The following is a 6349-nucleotide window of genomic DNA, read 5'->3' as shown; positions in this document are numbered from 1 at the left end:
TTGTTATCACTCTGCAAGAGAAGTTTCCCCAACTTTCTGGGTAGATTCTTCAGGCAATAGACATCTGACCCCTGCGGAGAACTACTGCAGGTCACCGGAGCCCTCCACCGCCCCACCCCAGGCACAGGCCCATGGGCCCAGAGACAGAATATTATATGCACATCTCTCTGTCCATTTCTCTTCAGAGACCCCAGAGGAGTGCGAGAAGCTAATTTCTGCAGCAGCGTTTGCTGTCCCACAGCTGAAAGAGGAACTAAAATTGAAGGCAGAATAGCGACATTTTGAAAATGCATATAGAGTTCACTGAGCTGTCTCAGCTTAGAAGTCTTTCAAAGCTTCTAAGAAATCACCACTAGGGATATATTGTTTTCAGACCCTTAGGATGATCTGTCTGGTAGCTGGTGTAAAATTGAAAAATTGTCCGGGAAACATTATTGACTTTTTGATCAGCTGCTGAAAATATGGTAGATGTGAAACTCCAAAAGTTGCACCAGATTCCTCGCCGGAAGGAAACCTCTTCTGAATTGCTTCCCAGTGATGGGTTTTCATAACATGGTGTTTAAAACCATTTTTCTGTAAATGATATCTACGTAGAAGGGAAGACTAGGCTAAAACAGCATATTTTATCACCTCAGATCATCTCATTTTCTCTCTCATTCCTGGATTCTGAGTTCTGTTTGGCTTAAATATGTAAAGCTTTCGACCATGAAGATATCTCACAGAACTGGGTCAGGAGGACAAAGTGTTGAGATAGACGGAGTTTTTAGCCAGCAGTTTCCCAATAGCACAAGATTTCCATTTTTTTTTTTTTTTTCTTTCTCATTCTTCTTCAGAGGAGAGCAATGTGTGTGGGGTGAGGACCTGACTACAGGGCTGCCCAGGCAGGAAACACTGTCTCAGCTCATGAAATTTTAAAAAGAAGAGATTTTAGAAAATGATATATATATTTATGGTTTGCTTCTTTCATTTTGTTCGATGCCACAGGCTTCATGCTTTGTGGCTGTGTGAAACATTGCGAATCCCAAAGTGAACCCATGAAATCAACTTTAGTGGTCACTCTTTTCCTAAAATGATGAGGATTTTTTTTAGGAAAAAAAAAAAAAAAAGGTTTGTGTGTTTTTTCAGTTGATCAGAAGATATTTATAGACCCTCCCCTGGGTGCAGAGTGATGTAATGGGTCCTGAGGGAAAGCAATTAAAGAGCAGGCTTGGGATGTGACCAGCTGTATTTACAACCTTTTGAAAGAGGAGGTCTCATGTGTCATGTAAGACACTTGCCCCTTGGAGCCCAGCAGATCGGGGTGCAGACAGAAGGAGGGGGAGCCCAGGGACCCACCGTGGGGGAGATCAACAGAAACCCCAAATTCAAACTTATACTGTGTTCTGGGAAAAATAATAAAAGCAAGTGACCCAGGCCTCTCTCAACCTCTGAGAGATACTGGCAGGGAGAGGGGACACAAGCGGAAAGACGGCTGTGACGAGTGGTGACGATCACAGCCCCTGTTCTGTTGCCACTCCTGTCCCAACCAGTCATTCAGCTCTCGTCTTCTTCTGCCCAGCCCTCTTCCTGCTCTTTACATGCTTGGGAGTTATCTCAAGGTAGATCTAGAGGCTGCGGGTGTTATGGAAATAATTTGGCTTTGGAGTAAGTCAGGCCTGGGTTCAGATTCTCTGACTGTCCCATTTATAATGTTGGACTTTATTTTCCTACTCTGAAAAATGGGTGCACCCACCCCTAGCAGTCAGAGTAGTTAGGAAGACTGCAGTGGATTCTGTGTGCGAACACACAGCGTGGCGCCTGGCCCAGGACAGAGGCTTGGTGAAGATTACTTGTCTCTCAGCCCTGGTAGGGATGGCCAGTCACTGGGGTTCACCCATATTGATGTGCGGGTGGAATAGACTGGGCATGGAAACTGGTTGTGTTGCTGACTAGATGCGAGGTCCCCTGTGTCCCTGTTTCTAAGGAAACCAAAATGATTCAACTGGTGTTTTGCAAAGAGGAGTGTGACATGCAAGTTATTACCAGCATTGACATATTTCCTGCCAATCCCAAGGAAGAAAGGAGTAAATGGCCAAGAAGAAGAGCGGTTTGGTCATCAGATGGTTAAATGTGGTGAGGTAATGTTCTGTTAGAGGTTTTGAAACATTCAACGTATGTTCTCTTTGCTTCAGATAGACCGGAGTAGAAAGCATCTGGAGATACATGCACATCTGTGGGAAACACCTGTGTGTGTGGAGGAACCAGCACCCTGCTGTTCCTCTATAGTCTCTCAGTTCCATTCCCACCTCCTTGTCCTTCTCTATAGAGGGGATGGAAGCCTGCAAACCACATTTCCCAGATCCCCCAGCCAGCTGGCTTCCCAGTGAGCTCTACCAATGGCAGACACTGGTGGGAGACTGGAAGGTGAGTGGAAGGAAGAAGCCAATTAAAAAAATAAAATTTTTTTTTGCTGAAGTCTTTGGCAGTGGCAGCAGCAACAGCAGTGGGTGATGTGGGTTTGTGCTTAGGTAGTTGAATTTCAGCAGTGGAGGCAGTGATGCTCCTAGACTCCGGCTCTGGAAGCAGCAGGATCATGACGGGCAAGTGTGGATGGGAATTCAGCCTCCTGGCTTCTTGAGAGATGTTCCAAGAATAATAGCAGTGGAGCAGTGACTATATGAGCAGCCTCAGCCACAAACAATGGTGCGTTCTGGATAAGGCCTTTTTTTCCCCTCAATACTACTTTTTCTTTTTTTTTTTCTTGGTCAGCTCTAGGATGCTGCTAGCTTCCTGCAGTTACTAATCTCTGAGTGATCTCAGCTTCTCTCTTTTTTTCTCCGGCCCTTCAAAACATTTATAGCTGATTTCTTATGTTAACGCTCTTCTATCTGAAAGTCTTAGAGTAGTTTCTGTTCTGCTAACTGGACACTGACCCACACAAATAAACTGGAAAAAAAAAAACTGAAGGCAAATCAAATTAAAATTTCAACATCCGTAATCTCCTACTCCTACATTTTGGAGCTTACAGTGATGAAGGGATAAGCAAGATTTTATCCCTAAAATTGGCAACAAAACTCAGTTCCTCGTCATATGTCCTGCAGGTTCTACTGAAAAAGAAAGATTAATAAGACAGGTGTTCTAGAACAAGAATTGCCTATGAGAGATGCCTGTCTATAATCAGTCTGTCAAGGACCTTAATAATAGGTACTCCCTCTCCAGGTATTTTTTATACTTGGCCTTTCAAAGATGCTATTTCACTTAATTACCATAATATCACTAGAAATTAGGTACTGTTCTCATTTCATATATGAGGAAGATAAAATACCATTAATGGAATTGGTTTATTGTTTAATGGCTGCTTATGCCTCCCTTTCTAGAACACATACTTTTTGCAACATGACCTAGCCACTCCTCCCATTCAGCGGCACAGTCTGTTTCTTCACTCCCTAGAATTTGAGACGAACTTGTGACTTATTCTGGCCTGTAGAATGTGCCAAAAGAGACCTGCGAGTTCCAGAACCCAGGCTCAAGAGAGCCGGCAGCTTCTGCTTGCCGTCCCCGGGAGCATGGTCCTATAATGGCCCTGAAGGCAGCAGGCTTTGCTTATCGAAGGATGAGAAATCATGTGGAGAAGACACATCAGAGCATTTAGAGTTATATAAGGACAATGTTAGAGTTCAAACTGATTACTTGAGGCCAAAACATCCCTTCCTCAGTCCAGTTCCTCTGGTGACCCCGGGAAGGAATTAAGCTCTAATCTGGTTAGCATCATCTGGTAAATAGGGCTGGCCCTGGGCTTAGGCAAGAAGAAACAGGTACCACTGTTGCATACAGGCAGATTCTGACCACGACTCCAGGCCATGGGGACAGGGAAAGGGGAGGGCTCTGTCTCTTTTTTCTAAGAATTAAAGCTTCTTTAAAAAAAAAAAAAAAGTATGCATTTATGGCTGTGCTGGCTCTTTGCTGCTGCACGGCTTTCCTCTAGTTTTGGTGAGCAGGAGCTGCTCTCCAGTTTCAGCGCACAAGCTTCTCGTTGCGATGGCTTCTCTTGTTGCAGGGCAAGAGCTCTAGCACACACCGGCTGCAGGAGTTGCGGCTCTTGGGCTCAGGAGCACAGGCTCAGTAGTTGTGGTGCTCGGGCTAAGTTGCACCAAGGCATATGGGATCTTAGGAATTGAACTCGGGTCGCCTGTGTTGGCAGGCAGATTCTCTACCGCTGAGCTACCTGGCAAGCCCAAGAGAGGGCTCTCTTAAGCTCAGAGACTGGTTGAAGGCCTGGATCTCCTGTCTGAGTTCAGACTGGAAACAGTAAAACATCACAATAAAAAATGCAGTAATGTCTGCATGTGACATAGGCAGTGTGACCTCTGCCTCTTTTTAACTGAACCCCAGGAGCAGGAACAATTGTGAAGGACGCTCCTCAGGATTGAATACACACTCCAGGGGAGGTTTGCTGGGGGATTATTAGGAAGACCCTGCTCTCGGGGCAGCTATAAGCAGTTCCCTTGTCCTCATTCTCCGTAAACACCAGCGGCTTGGGTATTTAACTCAACGGATCTTAGAGGTAATTTTCCTTGGTAAAATAAGAGGTGTTCCACACACGTGAGTTGGTTGAAAGGACTGTATCAGACATTCTGGCTCTTGCTTACAAAAGTCATTATGATCTAGAGAGCCTAATAATTAGCGTATGCCCTTACCAGTGCTGACTCTGGCTTCAGATTTGAAGCAGGACCTGTAGGAACATTCCCGCACAGGACTCTGTCTAGAAGTGTAGCTAAATCTAGTGCTCGAATATTGTCACATCTGCCTGAAGTGAATCTGTTATACAAGGAATTTGTCAGCGTGCCAGGAGGACGGAGAACAGATACCTCACTGAGTTTACAGAACTGGTTATGCAACTCTCTTGTGCCTGCTGCCTTTAAATGTTTATTTTATGGAATTCAGCCTGAGACTCGCTTTCCTTGTCAGATATGTGCGTGTGTGTGTGTGTGAGAGAGTGGTGTGCTCAGTTGTGATTGACTCTTTGGGACCCTATGGACTGTACCACTGAGAAATGAGGATGAAGACAGGAGACCCCGTAGCCCTCCCCAACCTCTGCTGTAGACACACAGGCCCACGTGATGCCTGCGAGTGAAGGTTTATGTCCCTTAGTTTAAGGAGGTTCTCAGAAGCTGGAATAAAACCTGAATCCATTGTTAAGCCTCCTGGTTGCAGCAGCTACTGCTGCTGCTAAGTCGCTACAGTTGTGTCCAACTCTGTGCGACCCCATAGACGGCAGCCCACCAGGCTCCCCCGTTACTGGGATTCTCCAGGCAAGAATACTGGAGTGGTTTGCCATTTCCTTCTCCAATGCATGAAGGTGAAAAGTGAAAGTGAAGTCGCTCAGTCCTGTCCGACTCTTCTCGACCCCATGGACTGCAGCCCACCAGGCTCCTCCGTCCATGGGATTTTTCCAGGCAAGAGTACTGGAGTGGGGTGCCATTGCCTTCTCCGTGCAGCAGCTACAGTGGTCTTCATTTCTGTGCCCCCTTACATTTCTACATATTGGTTTTTCCACCATTAAACCCAGTAGGGTCAGCTGCCTCCGTTCTTTTATTGGAAGGACTTATAAGATGTATGAGATGGTATTGAGATAGGAGAAAATTAAAAAGGGCATCTCACCAATCCAGGAACCAACTTTTTTTTTTTTTTTAATGTGTGTGTCTGTGTTTGAAGGGTCATATGTGTGAAGAATCCTTTCCAGCTTTTGAAAAAGATACTTCAGGCAGGGCTAACATCCCTGTAGCCAACAGCTCCCGCTAAAGCTAAAATTTCTCCCCCCTGGCCTGAGCCAAGTGCTGTTCTTAATTTCACAGCTTCAGAAAACCTGCCCAACTTCAACTTATTTTGGCCCTGAGCCCATTATTTTGTTTGCTTTTAATTATCTTTCAGGACCACCACACCGGGTGATGTACTTCTTTTTTCTGCCCCGATCTCACATCTTTGTACCACGAATACACCACTGAGTGACACTCTATTTCTGCGTACGCCAACTTTGGTTTTGGTAAATGAGAAAATGCTTGCTTCTTGTTATCTGTGGTGTGAAATTCCTTTGGGGAGCCCCACCAATAAAATAAATAAGACCATCAGGAGTCCTTAGACTCACTAAAATTCCAGACTCTCTAAAAACAATATTTTCTGTCTAATCTTAACGTTAACAAAACGATCAGTTGGGAGCCAAAGCATGGCTGTGGGATGAGCTATTTTGGACACTAACTGCATGACATTTAGAATAACCAAGTCACCGTGGACATTAAGGTGTCAACGAGAAGTGTCTGTTTCTCTGACGTGCACTTATAAATGCCTCATAATGGTGTATGTGTGTGATGTG

General features: G+C 45.2%; 1 long non-coding RNA gene across 1 annotated transcript; it reads left to right on the top strand.

Moving 5' to 3' along the window:
* Nucleotides 1-2171: 2171 nt before the first annotated feature.
* On the top strand, nucleotides 2172-6104 carry LOC147343563 (uncharacterized). The gene is made up of 2 exons (XR_015156114.1): nucleotides 2172-2403; nucleotides 5911-6104. It is a non-coding gene; the product is annotated as an uncharacterized LOC147343563 (long non-coding RNA).
* Nucleotides 6105-6349: the final 245 nt, after the last annotated feature.

The sequence above is a fragment of the Bos grunniens genome, chromosome 27, assembly GCF_055505025.1.
Source record: "Bos grunniens cultivar Pamir isolate PY7600 chromosome 27, Bosgru_T2T1.0, whole genome shotgun sequence".
Classification (NCBI taxonomy): domain Eukaryota; kingdom Metazoa; phylum Chordata; class Mammalia; order Artiodactyla; family Bovidae; genus Bos; species Bos grunniens.
This window is presented reverse-complemented; position numbering and strand designations above follow the sequence as displayed.